The sequence below is a fragment of the Pongo pygmaeus genome, chromosome 7 (genome assembly GCF_028885625.2).
Source record: "Pongo pygmaeus isolate AG05252 chromosome 7, NHGRI_mPonPyg2-v2.0_pri, whole genome shotgun sequence".
Taxonomy (NCBI): Eukaryota; Metazoa; Chordata; class Mammalia; order Primates; family Hominidae; genus Pongo; species Pongo pygmaeus.
The window spans coordinates 2,449,663-2,472,048 of NC_072380.2; the positions used below are offsets into that span (position 1 = coordinate 2,449,663).

A 22,386-nucleotide genomic window follows, 5' to 3' on the forward strand; every position below is an offset into this window, starting at 1 on the left:
TTTTGGTTAGAGAAGAAATCAAAGCAGCTTCTCCATGGAACACAGTGTGGGCCATATTTTGTAGTGATTTTTTTCGCCCCACCCTCCTCATGCTTCCGGTTTTCTAGTCGACCCTTTCCTGCCAGGGACAGACCCTGCCCCCTTTTGCCACCAGAAAACACTGCAGAGAACCCACCAGCTCCCAAATGCTAGGAGACAGTAACCCCTGCCTAAACATATGCATGTTGAAGAATGTTATTTTGAGCATTTCTTTATACATAATTTTATTTTTGAAATACAGGTATAACATGAAGGATACACTTTTACAATCTGTCTTTTTTGTGTGTTTGTGGCAGAGTATTGCTATGTCACCCTGGCTGGAGTGCTGTGGTGCGATCTCGGCTCACCGTAACCTCCACCTCCAGGTTCAAGCGATTCTCCTGCCTCAGCCTCCCGAGTAGCTGGGACTACAGGTGCCCACCACCATGCCCAGCTACCAAACGTAGTTACTTAAAATGCATATTTTCTTGTTCCCTAAAACACTGGCTCATAACGAAACATAGTAATCATACAGGAGTGGGGCAAGGAAGTGCTGGGAGGAGGAGGACAGGTCCCTGGCCAGGGCTCCACCCCAGGCCTGTACCCACAAACCTAGGTGAAGACAGGCACTCCTGCCTTCGCTCTCAAATGTTGCATTTTCAAAGACCACGCTGGCCCACCATGCCCTCATCTAGTGCCTATAAAACCCCCGAGACCCTAACAGGAAGAGACACAAGCAGCTGGACATTGAGAGGACCACAACAGTGGAAGAACACACAAACCGCTGTACATTGAGAGGAGGTGGAGAGGCGCACGCTGGCGGAAGAGCACACCGACAGGCACCGGCAGGCCATCGAGGGGCGGAAAGATGAAGGGTTTGGCCGGGGTGGTTGGAGGGGAGTCCAGCCACCCAGCAGCCTGACTCCAGGGGAAAACCACCTTCCCACTCCATCTCCCCTCTGGCTCGCCCATCTGCTGAGAGCTACTTCCACCCAATACAACCTTGCACAAATTCTCCAAGCCCAGGTGTGATCCAATTCTTCTGGTAAAGCAAGGCAAGCAATCCTGGATACAGAAAGCCCTCTGTCCTTGCTATAAGGCAGGGGGTCTAATAGAGCTGAGTAACACAAGCTGCCTACAGACAGCTAAACTAAGAACACCCTGGAACCCACGCCCACTGGAGCTTCAGGAGCTGTAAGCATTCATCCCTAGATGCTTCCGTGGGGTCAGAGCCCCGCAGCCTGCCGGCCTGCATGCTTCTCTAGAGGCCTGAACACTGAGGCACCAAAGAAGCGAGCCGTAGCCCCACTGCATGCCCCGTGAGTGGGACAAGGGAGCTTTTCCCATTTCAGTAGGGTTTAGTGATTGTTTGATGATCAAACAACTGATTAACGAATGAATAAAAACATTTATTATTTGTTCATAGAACATTTTAATTCTGATTTTTTTTCTGTGTAATTATGCTTTTGCGATTCAGTTTACACTTTTAGTAACCACAAGGTGAAATGTCCCAGTGCAGTATTTTTGCTAAATTGCATTTATTGTTAAACACAGATTTTTCTCTATTTAGGCCTGGTTTTAGAAATGATTTCAGAGAGAATTGTTGAAACACTGCAATGGGAAACTAGAGTAATTTACCAACTGCATTTCATTTTTCATTCTGTATTTATATATTTTCTAACTCATCGGTGTGCGTTTGTCTCTAGGAGGTACTTCCTTCTGTCTGGAAACCTTGACCATCTTTATGTCATAATGGCTACATAAAAAGGTGGGATAACTGATACACGGCAAAGGCTTTATGATCTGGAAGCTCCCAGGAGTCTAGTGTCTCACACGATCCACTGACAAATATGTGGACAAGCAGAGAGATCAGAATTATCTTTGACTGACACCAAGGGCCAACTGCCCATCCCCATGCCAGACTGCAGTGGCCTCATGATGTCAACGCAGACTCAGCCCATCACTTTTGTCGTTTGTTTCTCATCTCAGCAGTCAATCATTTGTGCAGTTGTGAATTTTGCACTGATGGTAGTGCTGACCCTGGATGGAAGAGGTGATATTTTCCAAACTTGTCTTGCTAATATGGTTTTGCTGTTGTGTTGTATGTTTGTACTTCTCCTTAGGGACTGATATATTTCCACCTTTGAAGGGCTTCCTCATATGTTTCGTGTTGTGTTTAGTTTTGTTTTCATAATATGATTCTTCTTTAGCATTGTGAAAAGCAAGTAAGAAGATTCTCAGTTGTTCCCATGGCTGTTTTCTCATCTGCACACCAAAATACTATAGAAAAGCCCACCATTACCATCAGCGCCTATAAGAGATTTGGGTAGTAGAAAGTCACAACAGTGGACCAAAATTGATTGACTCAATATCTGCTCTCTGCTTACAATTTAAAAAGAATTCATATTTTTTAAAAACTTAAAGATGTAACACAGTTTTAATTTGCAGCTTACAAATAACCTTTTTGATGAATCACTAAACGAATGAGATAAAACTGGTTTTGAAAGCTTGAATATCCTCAGAGTTGGCCTCTCTAGAGGGATAAGATACAAAACTGCAACACATCTACAATATTTTCTACAATTGATATGAAGCTGTGTGACACTGGAGGAAAAAATCATTAGTTAAGAAAAGTTCATTGTTTTTAATGAATACACCATTTAATGAAGAAGGTGATTTTATAAAAAGATAACTATAAAAAATTTGATGTCAAGAAAATTTGATATAAAGAAAACAAGTTGATTGAGAGGAACTTCTGTTCTGGAGATGGGTTTGGGGAGTGGCTTTTGAAAATATCTCAAAAGACAGAAGCAGAGCTAGTTCTCTTTTGTAAAATCATTTTATTTCTCTTCTTTATATGGCAACAAAATCTAGTGTTGATTCTCATTCCTTGACTTGCTCATCAATCACAAGCCTGTAGATAGAGGAAAAGTACAAATGTTATTATGCCTTGCTTTACTAATTTGTACACACGTACACATCTCTTAGCCTCCAAGAAGACACCTAAGATTAATGTGTTGCGTTTCATGTGATGTGCTCTACATACTAAATATCAATCATACAACGAAACAATGGGTGCTTCTGTACATTAGATTCCTACCTAGAAAAAAGAAAAAGAAAAAAAAAAAGAAAAAATGGTGCAGGAACAAAAAAACAGATTTTTAGATTTAAAACCATATTTTATAATCTTCCAATGTGTCTGATAAAAAAAATTCCCACTAAGTCCAAAAATGGATTGTTCCTTTAAAGAAATAACACAGATGAAATTTTTTTTTTCTTTTTTGAGACAGAGTCTCACTCTGTCACCCAGGCTGAGTGCAGTAGCGTGATCTCGGCTCACTGCAAGCTCCACCTCCCGGGTTCACGCCATTCTCCTGCCTCAGCCTCCCAAGTAGCTGGGACTACAGGTGCCCGCCACCAGGCCCAGCTAATTTTTTGTATTTTTAGTAGAGACGGGTTTTCACCATGTTAGCCAGGATGGTCTCGATCTCCTGACCTCGTGATCCGCCCACCTTGGCTTCCCGAAACATTCTTAATCAAGAAATTCTTGTAAGGTCCATCACAGTAAAATGAAACATCTTATTACCCTATATTTTTGTTTTGTTTTGTTTTTCTCTTCTACCATGGAGTTTTAGAAAGTGTACAAGAACGTGAGTGAGCAATGTTATATCATGGATGTATGCAAGGCTGAGGGTCAGCATTAAGGATCACTTTCTGGGTTCAGCAGAGGATACTACGGTGCTCAGAGTGCTAAAGCCATGGATGAGAGGATGAAGCTCCTGTGCTTGAGCAATATAGTTCTCATGTAACAGGAAAGAATTGAACCATGCTCAAGCTAAACAGGGCAATGATTAAGTACCTGTCTTTAGTCTCCATCATTCATTTGGCTCATATTGATAGAAATGAAACAAGTGCAGTGTAAGTTTGCTTGTTTGTTTTCATGAGAATGTCAGGGTGTTTGCTGTTGCTACTTAACAAGGGTGAGGGTTTCACTGCTGCAACTACTGCTATCTTCCATAAAATAGAATAAAAAAGAAAGCTGGATTAGAGTTAAGAGCAACAGGTAAACCCCAATGCTTTGTGTCAAGTCATGGCTCTGCCAATTATTTGGTATGTGGTTTAGGAAAAATCATCCCACAGAGTCTCAGTTTTATTTTCTTCAACATGAAATATCTAAGCATTTATGTATTAGGTATTTGATGTACTTATATTTAATATGATACCTAAATGTGAGTTAGTTGCAATAGATCACATAGTTTGTATTTTGTTCTCTTCTCTCTATTCTTGCAACAGATATGATGAAGTATAGCCAATTTCCAGTTATTTTGCTATGATGGTAAATTGTTGAGAATGGTTTCCCTCTAGTTGTCTTTTTGTAATTTGTTTAGCTTTTTACAGTTCCATTCAATTCATGCTTCCATCATGCCAATATAGCAAATATTCAGTTCCACAGACATACTAGGCACTCCCATTTCAGATTTCATGAGAAATAGTTTACACACACACACACACACACACACACACGGGATATCAATTTTGTTTTATAGATTGTTATGCTGCTGAAATAAATTATTCAAACTAAACCACCAAAATTATCCATTGACATTTCCTATACTCATAGCCTTCTCTTCTTTCTCCTCTTCTTCCCCTAAAATAAACTGAAGAATATTAGGTCACCGTCTTCACTCTTTGTTTCACCATTCACAAGACACTGCAGAAAAAGACTGACTTGGCAATAGATTGATTACACTCTCTTTGGTCTGCGGGGCCAAAGGTGAGTCTATATTTTGAATTTGGGGATTCAGAGTATACATTTATCATATCAGTTATGAATTGTGAAAAGTCTGAGATTTTACTTTACTTGTAAGCTAGAAGTTTAGACTATCATGGTTTCATGGACACTGGCAGAAGACATGAGAGTCCTGGGTCAGAGACAAGGACTGTATTACTCACAGCAAAGCAATGAGCTTGATGTCTGCATTTCCCCCAACTTTTCTTGTTTCCCAAGTCACATGAGGAGGTGTGAAGGTCTACCCAAGTGTGTGTTGTGCCCCCAGTGGGTTTATCTCACAAATGAGCAAACCCCAGTTTAGGAAACTTCAATATTTTAAAGGTAGCTGCCCAAACTTTGCCTTAGAAAGGGACATTATATTCATTATCTTCATCAGAAAACAAATCTGCCCTCTGTCTGGAAGGAAGATGCTGTTGCTATTACTGTATTTCAGTCGTACTTGCTATATAAATACCCTTTTAAAAGATAGTCTGGAACATCTTTCGCCTGCAGGAATGTGAGAGACCAAGGAGAATTGCATATGCATAGCTCTGCATGCATCAATTTTCAAGTGTGTGTACATCCTAGATACAATGTTGTGTTATGGTAGGAAGATCCGAGCTCGTTGCTGTTTGCACTGATGAGAGATCTATTTAATAGTTTAAATATGCTGTCAATGAAAGAAACGTAAGAGTAGTAAAAGGACACCCATGTTTATAATATTTGAGTATATCATAATTTGAGTATATCAGTCATAATTGAGTATATCAGCAATTTAGAAAAGACTTTTCACAGTACTATTGTTATACAGATGAGTAATCCCTGTTACTTTTGCTTTATAGATGAGAAAATTTCATATTTGTATGATTCAATGATGTATAAATGTATACAAAGCAGCAGCAAAAAGCCCTACAAATATCCAGATTTTGGTTTATTAATTCTTTCCTGCATTTTTATACTTAAAAATATTTAGTGACTATTAATTGTGTAGCAGACTCTGGCAAGATCAGCGCTCATTACCATGAGGTCCCCAAACCAGGTAGTAACATCAGTGTCTCCCAGGAATCTGTTAGAAATGCAGATTTTTGGCCTCTTATCATTGGCCTAGATAATAGAAAGCAACTGTATAGTTTCTATTGCCCATCTTCAAGAAAGTTAGTCTAATGAGGGAGGGAGTTTCTCAGGTGAACTGCCTATTGCCATGCATTACATCAGTTCCATAACAAGGCTTGCTACTGGGTACAAGGGGAGAACATTGAAAAGGCACTTGCCTGAGCCTTGACATGGCTAGAGGGAGAAAATATCAGAAGCTTCCTAAGGAGGTAAAGCTGGTCTGATCAGAAACAGTGGCAAAAAAAAAAAAAAAGATCAGGTCAAGGTCAGATCATGTGGGCTCTGCTATTGAATTTCATCTTTATCTATGGACAGTAAATGGGTTGAGGAGTTTAGGCAGGAGAAAGACATAAACTGAATTTTTCGGAGAAGTGGGGGAGACAGGTGGTGAGCTGATACATGGTATTGATGATGGGCATAGAAGGAGATAGAATTGAATGAAGAACGATGGAAGTTTATGACTTGACATGAATGTACTCTGGCAGCGAGGGAAAGGAAGGTGGAAGACGCATTTCTAGCTTCCCAGTGGACACAACTGAGTGGAGGATGGTGCTGTTCAACTTGGTGCCATCTTGCTGCATTTTGGCCAGTACTATTTTGGAAACTTTAGGATTTCAACTTCAGTGTTTCTTCTGAATATCACACACTTCCTCCTTGAGGCATCCTTCCAATAAACAAAAGGAATAGATGAAGAGTACAATCTTCTGAAAAATATCAACTCCATAAGTTGGAAGAGTTTAAGAAAATATTTTGAGGCTGAGCACGATGGCTCATGCCTGTAATCCCAGCACTTTGGGATGCTGAGGTGGGAGGATCACTTGAGCTCAAGAATTTGAGACCAGCTAGGGCAACAAGGTAAGACTCTGTCTCTACAAAACATTTTTTAAAATGTAGCCAGGCATGGTGGCATGCCCTGTGATCCCAGCTACTCAAGAAACTGAGGTGGAAGGATTGCTTGATCCCAGGAGTTTAATGCTGCAGTGAGCCATGTTCATGCCACTGCACTCCAGCCTGGGCAACAGAGCAAGACACTGTGCCAAAAAAAATAAAAAAATAAAAAAGAAAGAAAGCAAAGGAAAAGAAAATACTATAATTTCTTTTTTATCAACTCTATCTGGAATAAAACTTGAATGTGGAACTCATATTCATAATCAATTCATGAATATACACATCATAATATATAAAGACTAACAACTGAAAAACTATGGGCAAAATTACTGTTCAAACTTTTAACATTCAACCAACTACGTATGTTTTCTTCTCACTTTATCTTGAAGACCATGATTATAAAGTAATTTTAATAAGAACCTGAGGAAAAGAAAGCAAAATAATTTAAAAGTCATGAATAATGTCGTATAGTGATTAAATATGCTTCCCTTGAAAGAACATTCTTCACTATGAGAGTTAATGGAATGCCTTTCATTTCACAGAATTTGTTAAAATACCCTATGTGTGAAGAGCAACCCTGTTGTAATGAAGAAAAATAATTAAGAGCTGAAATTTTATTTTGAAACACTGAAAAGGACAAAGAGAAAATGAGTAGTAAGAGAAATGCATGTTTGCGTTACATTAAGTACGATTAAAGTACCACACTCACATCATTCATGGTTCTACTAATTTGATTTGCCAGTGAAGTAGCAAAATGGAAAACAAAACAAAATAAAACACAAACACATACACACCCGTGACTTTACAGAGTTCAATAAAAAGGAGGCAAGATTAACATTCATCTTTAATACAAGATCTGTGGAAAGGAAATATTTATGCATTGAATTCTTGGAAGTGTTGAACATGGCATGTCTTATTTTTCCAGGTCTCCCAAGCAAAAATATAAGCTTCACATAATTAAAACAAATTGCTAAAATCTATACATTTAAGCTGAGGGTAAAGGCAATGCTGTGCATTGTATTTCATTGAATAAATATTTTATATTTTCAATTGGATGGATAAACTACTAACAATATAAATCTGTGAGATGATTCCTTTTTTAATTCAGTTCAAATACATTATGACATCCAGATTTTTTCCACGGTTGTTAACCAGTATACTAGCAAATCTCTCCTATCAGATGATTAGCTAGCTATTAGGAGATATAACAACAATTTATTTTCTATTCATTTAAGCTGAGATTAAAGGCAATGCTGTGCATCGTATTTCATTGAATAAATATTTTATATTTTCAATTTGATGGATAAACTAGCAGTGTAAATCTGTGCAATGATTCCTTTTTTTATTCAGTTCAAATACCTTTTGACATCCAGATGTTTTCCATGGGTATGTTAGCTACTATACTAGCAATTCACTCCTATCAGATGATTAGCTAGCTATTAGGAGATCTCTAATAAAAATTTATTTTTTTCTAAAGAAAAAAAAGCTTAACTTTCTTATTTGCTAACTTCAGTTCCCATCATTCTTTTTCACTCTCATTAAATCTACGGCCACATTGTATGCTGAGTAAATTATCAAAGACAATTCATTGGTTTGAAAATTCTAAGATAGAAATTATAAAGTATGATTTGGTAAGTTTTCAAGCAAAAGTTTTATTTTGTTTTGTTTTTCACTTTTTTTTTTGAGACAGAGTTTCACTCTGTCATCCAGGCTGGAGTGCAGTAGTGCGATCTCAGCTCACTGCCACCTCTGCCTCCTGGGTCCAAGCAATTCTCATGCCTCAGCCTCCCTGGTAGCTGGGATTACAGGCATGTGTCACCATGCCTGGCTAATTTTGTAGTTTTAGTAGAGATGGGGTTTCACCATATTTGCCAGGCTGGTCTCCAACTCCCAACCTCAGGTGATCTGCCGGCCTCAGGCTCCTAAAGTGCTGGGATTACAGGCATGAGCCACCACATCTGACTCACTATCTTTTTCCTTTTTTGAGTTCAGTAATGCATATTAAGATTCCTTAATAATGAATTTCCCCGTAAATGTAATTTTAAATGTTTAGCTATTACTTCTCTATTTTCAGAATTTACATGAGAACTTCCTCAACAAGGGAAACTTGAAATTAAAACAATGTAACTTACATTAGCATTCCCAGAATAAAATATTTAGATATAAAACAAACAAACTATATGAAATACCTATATGAAAAAACTACAAAAATCTATTGAAAAAAATCAACTAAATGAATGGAGAGATATTCCATGCCCATGGATAGGAAGACTCAATATTGTCAAGATATCAGTTCTTCTCAACTTGATCTATAGTTTCAATGTCATCTTAATCAAAATCACAGCAAGTTATTTTGTAGATACTCACAATCCGACTTTAAAGTTTACAGAGTGAGACAAAAGACCCAGAATAGCCACCTCAATATTGAAGGAAAGCAAAGTTAGAGTACTAACAATGCTAACTGACTTCAAGAATTAGTATAAAGCTGCAATAATCAAGACAGTGTGGTACTGGAGAAAGAACGACCACATCAGTCAGTAGAACAGATTAGAGAGCCCAGAAAGAGACCCATATATACTCAAGTGGTTTTTGACAAAGGAACAAAAGTAGTGCAATGGAAAGGGGATAGTTCATTAAAAAAAAAAACAGTGCTGAAAAAACAAGATATCCACATGCAAAAAATGTGAATCTAGAGACAGACGTTATACCCTTCCCAAAAACATTAACTCAAAATGAATCACAAAATTTGGGACAGCAAATTTGTTCTTGCAGCCCTTTCACTACCCATAACTTCCGCTACAGTCCAGACCCTCACAGTCCCTCAAAGGAGCCCCACACCCAGTCACCACCCAAAAAACTGGAATGTTTGAAATATTGATTTTTAACGAGGCAAAAATTTCCATTTAAAAAATGAACACTGGCAGGTGCCTGAAAGAACTTTAGATTATAAAGCACTTAAAATATATACCTATACATGTATGTATTAAAGCTTAAATACACCAGTACCAAGAAACTTTAAGATACATTCAACAAAGAACAAACTCAGGATAAAAAAAAAATGCAGTGTTCGAATAAACTTTACAAAGCACTTTTTACAAAATTTCTAATATTCTTAGAAGACATTTGAACATTAATGCCTTTATAGAGAAATTATCTTAAACACTAAAGAATTCCCTTTGATATTAAAACAATTATTCCCAATGTTTATACAAGTGTTATACTCTATTGATGTGATTTTATTAGTTTCCTTTAAAATATGATTACTTATATTAGTTAATGGGTAGCTTATTTGTTTTATGTTTACTATGAAGATTTTCATTTTGGGGCCAGGTCCAGTGGCTCACACCTGTAATCTCAGCAATTTGGGAGGGCGAGGCGGGCAGATCACTTGAGGTCAGGAGTTTGAGACCAGCCTGGCCAACATGGCGAAAATTTGTCTCTACTAAACTAGCCGGGCGTGGTGGCAGGTGCCTGTAGTTCCAGCTACTTGGGAGAATCACTTGAATCTGGAAGGCGGATGTTGCAGTGAGCTGAGATCGCACCACTGTATTCCATGTACTCCAGCCTGGGTGACAGAGTGAGACTCTGCCTCAAAAAAAAAAACAACAACAAAGTACCCTGTGAGTATCTGAATGACATGATTCTTAACATCTAAGCACACTTATTCATTAGCGTTAGACTTATGTAAGAAGCCATTATGCATTTTACTCCGTGTAACTGTCACTGAGCAACTCCTGGTCTTATTGAAAGATTATTAGGTGAAGCTCATTCATTTATTCAAATGGTTACTTAATAAACACCAGTATGACATTTACTTTGTGCCAAGTGCTGTCCCAAGCACTTTGCAATCTCAATTTATTTAAGAAGATTAAATAAGTATAAGTATACACATACAAAATAGCAGCTCAATAACAATTAGGTGCATCTACCCTAGGAAAGACATTCATCAGTGGCTTTCAGTTTCTGGTAATCTGTAATAATTTCATGTAGCAATCTGTAAATTACTGGTTTAAATCTGCCCCGCATCCAGATTGCTGCATAGTTGGTCTTCCTCCCTACCGTCTATTATAATTACAGCTGACACAGCCACGATACACAACCTCCTTCGCATATGTTATGCATCCTATTGCTGTGCTCAGTAGTAATCCAAACATATCATTAGCAACTCAACTGCACAGCTCAAAGCTCAACAAACAAAACAGCACCATTGATTCCCCAATATAAGAAAATTTGATGTTGCAAAAATATTTGTTATGATTCTTCAAACTGTAAGTTATTTTAGGGACATAATATTATTTCTACCAAATGGTAAGGGTGAAAGTTAGATTTAGATCATCCACATTCATAGAATAAAAGAGTTAAACTACAGCCAATTACATTTTATGAGATCCTACACATCTTTATTCTTATATTCTTGACTGTATGAAAGCAGTTGAGGAGTAATATACGAATCATTCCTTTAGAATATGTTCTCCTCCTTAATTTTTATGTATGGATTTTTTCCCTGAGGCTTAGATGCACAGAAAACCATCATCAAACCTATGTATGTATCTTTCACTAGTTTAAAAATGAAAAGCTGTGGTTTGTGGATTCACTACTTTAAATTCTCATTTTAAAAAAATGAATGCTTTTTTTTCATTGCCAAAAGATTTGTGATTAATGTGATGGAGAATGAAGCTAAGCATTTTATTATCAATTTGCGTGTTTACTCGGCTTAAGTAAACTTTCTTATCATGAAAATCTATTGTCCTAACAGATTGCCAGAATCCTGTTTTCTACTTGTCTTGAAAATTTACAGTTCCTATGAAAAGCTTTCAAGTAACACAGGAGAAATTGATGATCATTTCCTATCTTTAACTGCTACTGGATTCCAAAACCAAGTTATTATTTATCACAATGCTAGCAATGACAAGCACTCAACAGATATTTTTAAATTAATGAATAGATAAAAGTATCAAAAAGCTATACATACACAGCAATAGCTATGACATAGTTGCTTTTTATGTTATTATCTTCTCAAATTTGTGCAAATTATAACTCAGAGAGATCAATTATCTTCCTTGCCTAAGGTCACAAGTATTGGGCCTGGACTTGCATTCCGGATATTTGTGAATCCATAGCCTTTCTTCCATCTACTACACTGTATCCACTACACGTCAATCTATATCTTACTTTTCTCATGTGAAACTCCCGGTTAACTTTAACAGATTTGTAAAATGAAAGCCGCGGTAGACAAAAGGGAGGACAAGTTCTATCTCAAAGATTTCCCTCATACAGGGAAGCAGACGACAGTGGAAGTACGTGCATTTAAAACATTCTAAGGGCCGGGCGTGGTGGCTGACGCCTGTAATCCCAGCACTTTGGGAGGCCGAGGCGGGTGGATCATGAGGTCAGCAGTTCGAGACCAGCCTGGCCAACATGGCGAAACCCTGTCTCTACTAAAAATACAAAAAAGTAGCCGGGCATGGTGGCGGGTGCCTGTAATCCCAGCCACTCGGGAGGCTGAGGCAGGAGAATTGCTTGAACCCAGGAGGTGGAGCTTGCACTGAGCCAAGATTGTGCCACTGCACTCTAGCCTGGGCGACAGAGTGAGACTCCATCTCAAAAAAAAAAAAAAAAAAAAAAAAAATTCTAATACTCACATGGGGAAAACGAAGATGATGCAAGTGAGACCATCAGCACTAAGGCTGGGAGAAGGGGAATGAGTCTCCTTTGTCAGAAACTGGAACATCGTCATAACTTTCCATGCATAGTGATGGCAGGACCAGGCTACTCTCAGCCTCAACCACCTTCTCCCGAGCCCCACCGTGAGAAAGACATGCATTAATGAAGAATATGTGGGGAGTGCCACAGGACCACGTTAAGAGCCTTGAACTTGGAGAGATGAGGGTGAGAATGCAAAGAAGATGAGGAGGTCGCTGAGAAGCAGACTCTGTGCAAGCCCCTTTGCTCCTGGCTCATCACATTAGTTCGTGGAGTCACTGGGTGAGAACCCCAGCTAGTGATCAGAATCCTACACCACGACAGTCAGAGATTGCTGGGTGGAAAAGACACTCCACAAAGCAGTAGGCACAGAAGCAAAATCAGAACATCTGGGAGGTGTTTGCTGCAAAATCTAAAATGGACATGAAAGCTCTGTGTTAGAAACCGATTTCTGGCCTGGGGATGAGAGATAAAAAGGGCCATTATCCCAAGAGTGCCCATGAGCTCTTGAATAAATTTTGGATCACTGAATTGGTAATATAACTTTACATCAATACGAGATTAAAATGTGAAAGCGAGGTTTCTTCTTAACAGCTTGTGCAGGGAGATCAAAGAATAAGTCAACCACCATAGATTTTGAAAATATTTGGCCTTTATTGAATTCTTTTGTTCAGAGCTGTGATAAAAATTCCCAACATTGGATTGATGAGAAGAGTCTACAGTGTGAAGAAAAAAGAATATGAACCTTGCTATATTTTTATTTTACTTTATTTCTTTTTATAAATGTTTATTTTTTATTTTACTTTTCCATAAGTTATTGGGGTACAGATGGTATTTGGCTACATGAGTAAGCTCTTTAGTGGTGATTTGTGAGATTTTGGTGCACTCATCACTCGAGCACCCTAAGTGTAGTCTTTGATCCCGTGCCTCCTTCCCACTCTTACCCCCAAGTCCCCAGAGTCAATTGTATCTTTTTTATGCCTTTGCATCAAAAAATAGATTTACTGTTGGAGAAATTTTTTAAAACCTTTAGAAAATTTCTATATTGTATTTTCAGTAACATTCAAGAAAATATGTATTTGTGAAATAAGAAAAATGTCAATGGGCTGAGATAAAAGGACTTAGCTGAGTAAAAGTCAGGCAAAATTAAAAATAGAGCTTGGTAAGAAATCAAAATTACAAGTAACAGTATTGAAATCAGCGTAAGAAGGATTAACAAGCAAAGCCACCAATTTAGCAAAGTATAAAAGTTCTGGTGATTACAAGCATGAGATGCGAGTCTAGAATAAAAAGCAAAGGACACTGATTAGAATACAGCCCATAAACAGGTGAAAGAACAGTCAAGAACCTGGGTCAGTTTTATTCCTAAAGAAAATTTCATAAAACATCATAGAAATAACAGAGTTTCCTGGTATAAAAAGAATTTATGTCTGTAGCTCAAAACGGATCACTGATACTAAGAAACACTTATTTTAAATAGTCAACAACAACCCCAAGTAGTTCAAATAGCTAAATACCTTCCAGCAAAGTACCTGTAATTCCAACAATAATCTACAGCTTAAAAAGCAATCAGGACTAGAAAGCATCAGTAATGACTAGGACACCATTAGAAGTCCTCAAATTGGTCACTCCGTTTTGTTTTCATCTCTGATTACACACATTGGCAAACAATTTCAATGTTCCTTGGAGTTGCCATGACTAAGAGGTTCACTATCTTGACTATCTTTTACTTACCAGAAAAATAAGCTTAGGTGGTCCAGGTTCTATCTGTATAGTTCTACAGCTCCCTGGGGTGTGGTTCTTGTCAAGAATTCTGAAGGGCCTGAGATTTTGCCATGCTTACAAGTTGATGAGTTAGCCTACCAGCTCCATGGTGCTGGCAGCTCCTGGGCAGGTATCCCTCACTGTTGAGCAATCAGCATCAGCTTTGTGTTTGTGTTGTCACAGCGTCGTGCGGTGCAGTGCAGGCGGGTGCTGCGTGTGAAGTGGGTTTGCATCACTGCTGAAGAATAAGGATAGAGATTGTGCATTAAGGAAAATGAAATTATTAATAAGAAGTTTTAGGAATTAATAAAAATGTAATACAATGGAATTAATATATGTGAAAATATAAAACAATATAATAACAGATGCATTTATATTTCTTTCTACATTTAGAAAAGATGGAATATTTCATGACTTTGCTGAGGTGAATCACTAACTCTTCAAAAAAAATAAAAAGATAAAATTGGGGTTTTATTTTACACAGTACACAAAAAACTAATAAGAAGTTGATTAAAAATACAGAGAATGGCAAGCTTAGAAGCCCCCACACTTAGGCGATGCAAGCAGAGCTGTCCTGACATTTGTTCCAAACGCACAGATCATCTGTGCTACACAGCGGTCAGTGGACAAGCCAGCTCTCCAGCCTGCGCGTCAGTACAAGTCTCCTGTCTCTTAAGGTTAATCACTATACAAACATACTTTGGAAGATATTCCAGACCAAAAGCTGCCCTTGTGTCTGCATGCCCTGTTGGCAAAAATGCAAGAGACCCGTGGAGAGTTGTTTCACAACATTTAGAATTGTTCTTTAAGAAACATGTAAGATCACTCCCTTCTGAGCACCCCTGCACATTACAAATATTCCTTCTTTCCAGATTATTGTTCTTCCCACTGTCTGCTCACTGTCCTGCGGGGAAGCCATCCTCCTGCAGGAGCATGTGAGCCTGCTCAATGACTGACTACACAGGACATCCAAGAGAATTTGTTCAGACTAATTATTAAATTTTAATTAGGAGTTCAGTAAAATTGTTGGATAAGGGTGCGAAAACAATAGGGTCTCTACCCTCCATAAAAAGCTCATTTAAATTGGTGGTTATCAAAACAAAGACTCCATTCACAATAAATCCAGACAACCTAAGAAAATTCTAACAAAAGATGTACCTGATTTTTATGTTGGAAACTATGTATTTTATGGGGGATTAGACATAAATTCTGAATATGTTAGAAGATTTCTCCTGCATCTAGAAAAGAAAAAGAAAATATAATAAATGCTCCCCAAATTAATTCAAACATTCCAAGCAATTCTGTTTGAAAGCACAACTGATTATTTTTCAGGGACATAATAATAAGATTAATAGTTAATCTTCACAAGGAAGCATAAATGACCAAGAATATTTGGTACCAACTTGAAAATGAAGAATAAGGATAGAGATTGTATATTAAGAAAAATGAAATGATTAATAAGTTTTAGGAATTAATAAAATTTAATGAAAGAAATTAATATATGCAAAAAACAATAAAACAATATAAGAACAGACCCATTTATATTTCTTTTTACATTTAGAAAAGATGGAATATTTCATGACTCTGCTGAGGTGAATCACTAACTCTTCAAAAAAAATTAAAAGATAAAATTGGGGTTTTATTTTACATAGTACACAAAACAACTATAAGAAGGTGATTAAAAATACATAGAAATAGTGTAACTTAAATTTTTTTGAAAATATAGAAACATTTAGAAGTTTTGATACAGGTGGATTATTTTAAATAAGATACAATTTGAAGTTTAAGGAAAAATGGATAAATTTAACTATACTGATTTAAAACATCAGTAGGAAGGAGCACCAAAAGTTAGTAGGGCCGGGCACAGTGGCTCACACCTGTAATCCCAGCACTTTGGGAGGCCAAGGTGGGTGAATCACTTGAGGCCAGGAGTTTGAGACCACCCTGGCCAACATGGCAAAACCCCATCTCTACTAGAAATACAAAACTTAACTGGGAATGGTGGCGGGCACCTGTGGTCCCAGCTACTCAGGAGGCTGAGGCAGGAGAATCACTTGAACCTGAGAGGCAGAGGTTGCAGTGAGCTGAGATCGCGTCAACCGCACTCCAGCCTGGGTGACAGGGTGAGACTCCGACTCGAAAAAAAAAAAAGTAATTCAGACAGCAGTTACAGGATTTTATAAATTTAAATAGAATTGCATGAGAACATATCTTATAATTCAGCAAAATAATATGCAATAAATTATGTACAAAGATAAGAATCTCCTTAGGAGTCAGAAAAATGTAAATCAAAATGTCAATGATACATCACGTTAGACCCAACAAATAGGCAGAATATAAATTTTCCCTGAAAATACTAAATGCTGGCAATCATGTGAGGAGAGATTATTTTTAGAAACTATTAATAGAATGTAACCTGTGACAACCTCTTTGGAAATCAACTTGGCAGCATTTAAAGACATGGAGATGTACATTGTCAATACACAGATTTCTATTTTCAGATATGAGCCCTAAGTGACACATTGACATGGAGTCCTGAACAGTGATTTTTATGGTAGCATTTGGTTTAGTAGCCATAAAACCCTAATATTTCACCAGACTGACAAAATGGATAACTAAATTGTGATTCATTCATAACGTTTAGTATTTTAGAACAGTTTTAATAAATAAATTAGCATACATAATTTCAGTTTATAGAAGTCACAAAATCATAATGTTGAATATAGCAAAGTACAAAATTCTACACACACCATGAGGTTATTAGTGTAGAAATAAAACACCCACATATACACACAAAACAAAACTGTCATACAAGATTGTGGACATATACATGAGAATGACATGTCCCAGCTGTCAGACCAAACACAGGTATGTGGGTGCAATCAGCCTCTAGTTGTATTGTGATGCTTTATTAACCTTATACAAAAAAAAAATCTGAGAAAAAATGTTGGAAAATGTCCCATCTGTGTGATGAATACATGGTTATTCACTACATAATATTCTACACTTGATAATTAAAATTGTGAAAATAACATGCTTTCACAGATTGAAAAACCGTGAAAACATATATTAAGCTTTTACAGTTCCATAGAACATATACAATAATTTGCTTCAAGTATACTGGATAATGACTCAGATAGGCAGCGGGAAAGCAATTCGTCTTCATTTCTTGAAGAAGTGATGATTGATGTAGTGGATTAAATGGTATCTGCCCAGGCCGGGCGCAGTGGCTCTCACCTGTAATCCCAGCACTTTGGGAGGCCAAGGCGGGCAGATCATGAGGTCAGGAGTTCGAGACCAGCCTGGCTAACATGGTGAGACCCTGTCTGTACTAAAAATACAAAAATTAGCCAGGCATAGTGGTGGGTGCCTGTAATCCCAGCTACTCGGGAGGCTGATACAGGAGAATCGCTTGAACCTGGGAGGCGGAGGTTGCAGTGAGCCAAGATCACGCCATTGAACTCCAACCTGGGCAATAAGAGCAAAACTCTGTTCCAAAAAAAAAAAAAAAAAAAAAGGTATCTGCACAAAATTCATGTCCAGCTGGAACCATGGAAGGTGACCTTATTTGGAAACTGAGTATTTCCAGAAATAATTATGTCAAGGACCTTGAGAAGAGATAACTTGGATTTAGGATGGACAGCTAAATCCAATGACTGATGTCATTGATCATCAAAGAAAACCAAAGATCAGCAAAGAAAAGGGAGATATGAGTCACACTGGAGGTGGTGTGAGGATGGAGGCAAAGATCATAGGGGACGCCTCTAACAGCCAGGGAACAGCCAGGATTTCCCCCAGAGGCTGGGACAGACGCCTGAGCAGGTGCTGCTTCAGAGCTTCCAGAAGGAACCAATCCTGCTGACAACTTGATTTCAGACTTCTGGCCTCCCTGAAATGCGAAAGAATAAATTTCTGTTGTTTTAAAATACCCAGTTTGTGGTAATTTGTTACAGTAGCCCTAGAAAGCTAATAAAATTGGGTATGCATTGAATTATGGGTGGGAAGAATACACATAAAATCCAAATATATTTTCTGTTTGCTTGGCATAATAAATGGTCTGTCACAACCATCGCTACTTTTAGAAATGCTGTCAATATATTTCTTTACTGCTGAAAATGAAAAGTCTGAATTTTAAGGATTTCCTCGAGTATACATATAATTCTAATATTATTCCATATATTGAAGATCCATGCATCAGACGTGATGAGGTGAAGATTCTAGCTCCATCCCACCCCTCTGAATTTTAGTTTCCAAACTCATAAAATAATGCTGTTGATAGAGTTGCCCTGGAGAGTTGTGGTCTAAAGTCATATGGCTGGTACTAGAAAAGTTTAACTAAAATATTTACAATCCGCATGTCCATGTTGTCTTAGGCACGGCAGTCCAACGATGTTTCACTATGTTGCTCAAATGTCCCCCCAGAATGTTTAATAACAAGACACTGTGCTTATCTCTAGCTTCTCCACCTTTTCAAAATACTTCTCAGTCAGTCATTTAAAGATAGTTTCAAACTTCTGTAAATAGATATTACTCTTTAAAAAAATTACTAGCACTACTACTAATAATATTGTAACCAAGCCAAACACTTACAGAGTATTCACTTGTGCTGTTTTGCAAATGTAATCTCAGTTAACTCTCACAACAACCCTATGAGGCAATAGAGACAATAAAGGTATTGGCTGTAAGTATTTTTGAAGATTAAATGGTAGTGAATGTATAATATTCAGAGGAGTGCCTAGTATACATCAAATGTAGTATCCAGTAAATATTAGCCCAGATTCATGATGCACTGAGATTGCCCAGTGGTCGGTTTGTTTTAAGTGATTGAAGTGAGTTGCTCATTTTTAATTTATACTTTTTAGTTACCCCGCTAGGTGTTAAGGATCAGATTGCAAGTTCTAATGTAAGAATGGAGATTAGCCTGCACTTGCAAAGACAAGTGAAAGGCAACAGTGTTCACAAGGATGTCCACTTCTGCTGCCTGTGCTTTGCAAATTAATATACTGTGGGTGAAATGGAACCTGCTGAGGTACTGCCTTGGGTGCAAATAGCCTCAAATGTTTTCTGCCCCTCTGGTGTCAAGAACATTAGGTGACATGGTTTGGCTCTGTCCACACCCAAATCTCATCTTGAATTGTACTCCCATAATTACCACGTGTTGTGAGAGGGTCCTGGTGGGAGATAACTGAATCATGGGGGCAGTCTCCCCCATACTGTTCTCATGGTAGTGAACAAGTCTCACGAGATCTGATGGTTTGATGAGGGGAAACCTGTTCTCTTGGCTCTCACTCTCTCTCTTTGCCTGCTGCCATCTATGTAAGATGTGACTCGTTCCTCCTTACCTTCCGCCACGACTGCAAGGTTTCCCCAGGCATGTGGAACTCTAAATCCAAATAAACCTCTTTCTTTTATAAATTGCCCTGTCTCAGGTATGTCTTTATCAGCAGCTTGAAAATAGGCTAATACATTGGGCATAATAACATGGTTTTTTTTTAGAGTTTCTATTTTTTAAATTAATTTTAATTTCAATTCTGGGGTACATGTGCAGGATGTGCAGGTTTGTTACATAGGTAAACATGTGCCGTGGTGTTTTGCTGCACCCGTCAACTCATCACCTAGGTATTAAGTCCAGCATGCATTAGCTATTTTTCCTGATGCTCTCCCTTCCCCCACCTCATCCCCAGACAGGCCTCAACGTGTGTTGCTACCCTCCCTGTGTCCACATGTTCTCATTGCTTAGCTCCCACTTATAAGTGAGAACATGCAGTGTTTGATTTCAGCTCTCTGTTGCTTAATTCTGAGCATGTGCTATGGTTTTGCATGGGTCATGATTGCATTTTCCGTTTCTTGGGTCAAAATATTAGAGGCTTTTCCAAATGCAGAAACTGACAGAAAACTCTAGGACAGCCTGCTGTGCTTCGGAAGACAAGAAGCTCCAAGAATTCACAGTGACAGAGAACATTTTGCATAACAGATAGAAAAGGTTTTCATAGAAATAAATTGCTTAAAACTTTCTAAACAATTTACAGAATGCATGATGGGGACTGAATAAAAAGGATCATGAAACTAAAACCAGACAAGTTTGCACAGTTCAAATCCAAGGAGCAGGGACACCATGATCTTGCAGTTCCAGTGCAGCCAGGACAGAGAACAGTCATTTCATCGTATTGCTTAACAGACGAGGCCAGTTACATAAAAAGAAAACCTGAAGGTAACCACTGTTATCCAACTTAATAATTTTGGTGAACTCCTACTCTTATTATTATTTTTTGGTATACAAACCAGTAAAATGAACTACATATAGTCCTAATTACAAAATATATATTCAACCTTTCTCCACAATTTCTTTTCCCTTCATGAAGTCCAACCAAACTTTATTCTAGCTGTTGTATTCATGTTCATACAAACCAGAAAATTCTACTAAATTTGACTTCTACTAGAGTCAAAATTCTGGTAGAGTCTGTGAAACTAGATTTAATGAAACTTATTGTATCCTTTTCATTTTGTATACAAATAGTTTTGTAGAATTTTAGCTTTCAAAATCTTAGCTTTATCATGGCATGTTGCAAAGTAGACGATACTGAACAGAGAGCAAGTTTTATTTATATTTACACAAAACATGCACACAGAGCCCCCACAGGGCCGTTGGCTAGCACTCCTGCACAATTTCTAAGACTTTGATAGGAGGATATCTGAAAAGTTGACCTAAAAGATGGGGAAGAGGATAAGTAACTATTAGCTAATAAATAGGGAACATGTCAGTTTGTGGAGTTCGAAGTAAAGGAAAATATCTGTGCTGGCTGCTCTGGTCCCCGGATATAGCCTTAGACCTACAAGAGCTGTGAATCCTTAGAAATGACCTCCTAATGGGGAGAGCATAGTGGGAGGCCTGGAACAGAATCTAGGTTGACTTAATTATGTCGAAAAATATAGGCAGGTTTCTTTTCTCTGTTAAAGGCACCATTTTTGCTTATTCATACATTTAATCCTTTATGGCCTAAGGGAAAAAATGTGAAGCCCTAGGCTAACAGGAAATAATTTATTTCTGTGATTTTATTAAAGGGCTCGAAAATAAGCATTCTGAGAACTATGGGAAAATAAAAAAAAATTGGGCTATTTAGATTTGAGTGTAAAACAGGAGTTAGCTTATAATTACTTTAAAATACATAGTCTATTATGTAACATACACTTACCAATTGTTCACTGTCTCACAATGAACCGAGGGACAGAAAAGAAAAATGAGATTTAGGTTAAGACTAGGAACAAACATCTTAAAGGGTTATTAAAAACAAAAAATTTCTCAAAGGAACACACAAATTACATCTCAAGGAGTATATTAGTCTGGTCTCACACTGCTATAAAGGAATACCCAAGACTGGGTAATTTATAAAGAAAAGAGGTTTAATTCGCTCACGGTTCTGCAGGTTGTACAGGAAGCACGGCTGGGGAGGCCTCAAGAAACAATCATAGCAGAAGGAGAAGCAGGCACACTTTTAAACAACCAGATTTCCTTAGAGCTCTATCATGAGACCAACACTAGTCAGTGCTAAACCACTAGAAACTGTCCCCAAGATCCAATCACCTCCCACCAGGCCCCACCTCCTAACTTGGGGATTACCGTTTAAAATGAGATTTGGTTGAGGACACAGATCCAATCCACACCAAAGAGTGTTTTACAGTAGAATAGTGTTTCCCTTGTCTAATATTTCTACACATTTATTTGTCAGTGTGTTACATGTGTGAACATGTAATATCCCACAGTTTATCTCACAATATCTGCCAAAAAAAAGAAGTCAAAAGTTTGAAAATTTACGCTGAAACTATTTGCCCTTAATTGTCACAACGAAACAAACACAGATGTGCTATTCCCCACAATCTCTGTGCAATCTTAATTTCCTGAAATACAGTTTCTTCCCATTTGATTTTACAACCTGTGTTTACAATTTCTGACAAATACAAACATGTTTATGTTACATGTGTTTACATTTGGATACATACATTTAAATTATGACAGTTTAGCATTTTCTCTTGAATTATAAACAATTCCATGAATACACCACTCTTCTAAAATTAAACAAAATAATCTTGGCCTGTTTTTTTAGTTTGCTTGTCAGCTAATAAAAAGTAAA

At 37.8% G+C, this 22,386-nt stretch overlaps 1 long non-coding RNA gene across 2 annotated transcripts; it reads right to left on the reverse strand.

Annotated features, from left to right (window-relative positions):
- Positions 1-2,840: 2,840 nt before the first annotated feature.
- On the reverse strand, positions 2,841-21,476 carry LOC129042857 (uncharacterized). Of its 2 annotated transcripts, none has more exons than XR_008504226.2 (5): positions 21,451-21,476; positions 18,848-18,904; positions 15,416-15,495; positions 14,228-14,492; positions 2,841-2,932 (listed from the first exon to the last, which is right to left on the reverse strand). It is a non-coding gene; the product is annotated as an uncharacterized LOC129042857 (long non-coding RNA). The 2 variants fall into 2 exon arrangements; XR_008504225.2 differs by having other exon boundaries at positions 14,228-14,495; positions 21,451-21,474.
- Positions 21,477-22,386: the final 910 nt, after the last annotated feature.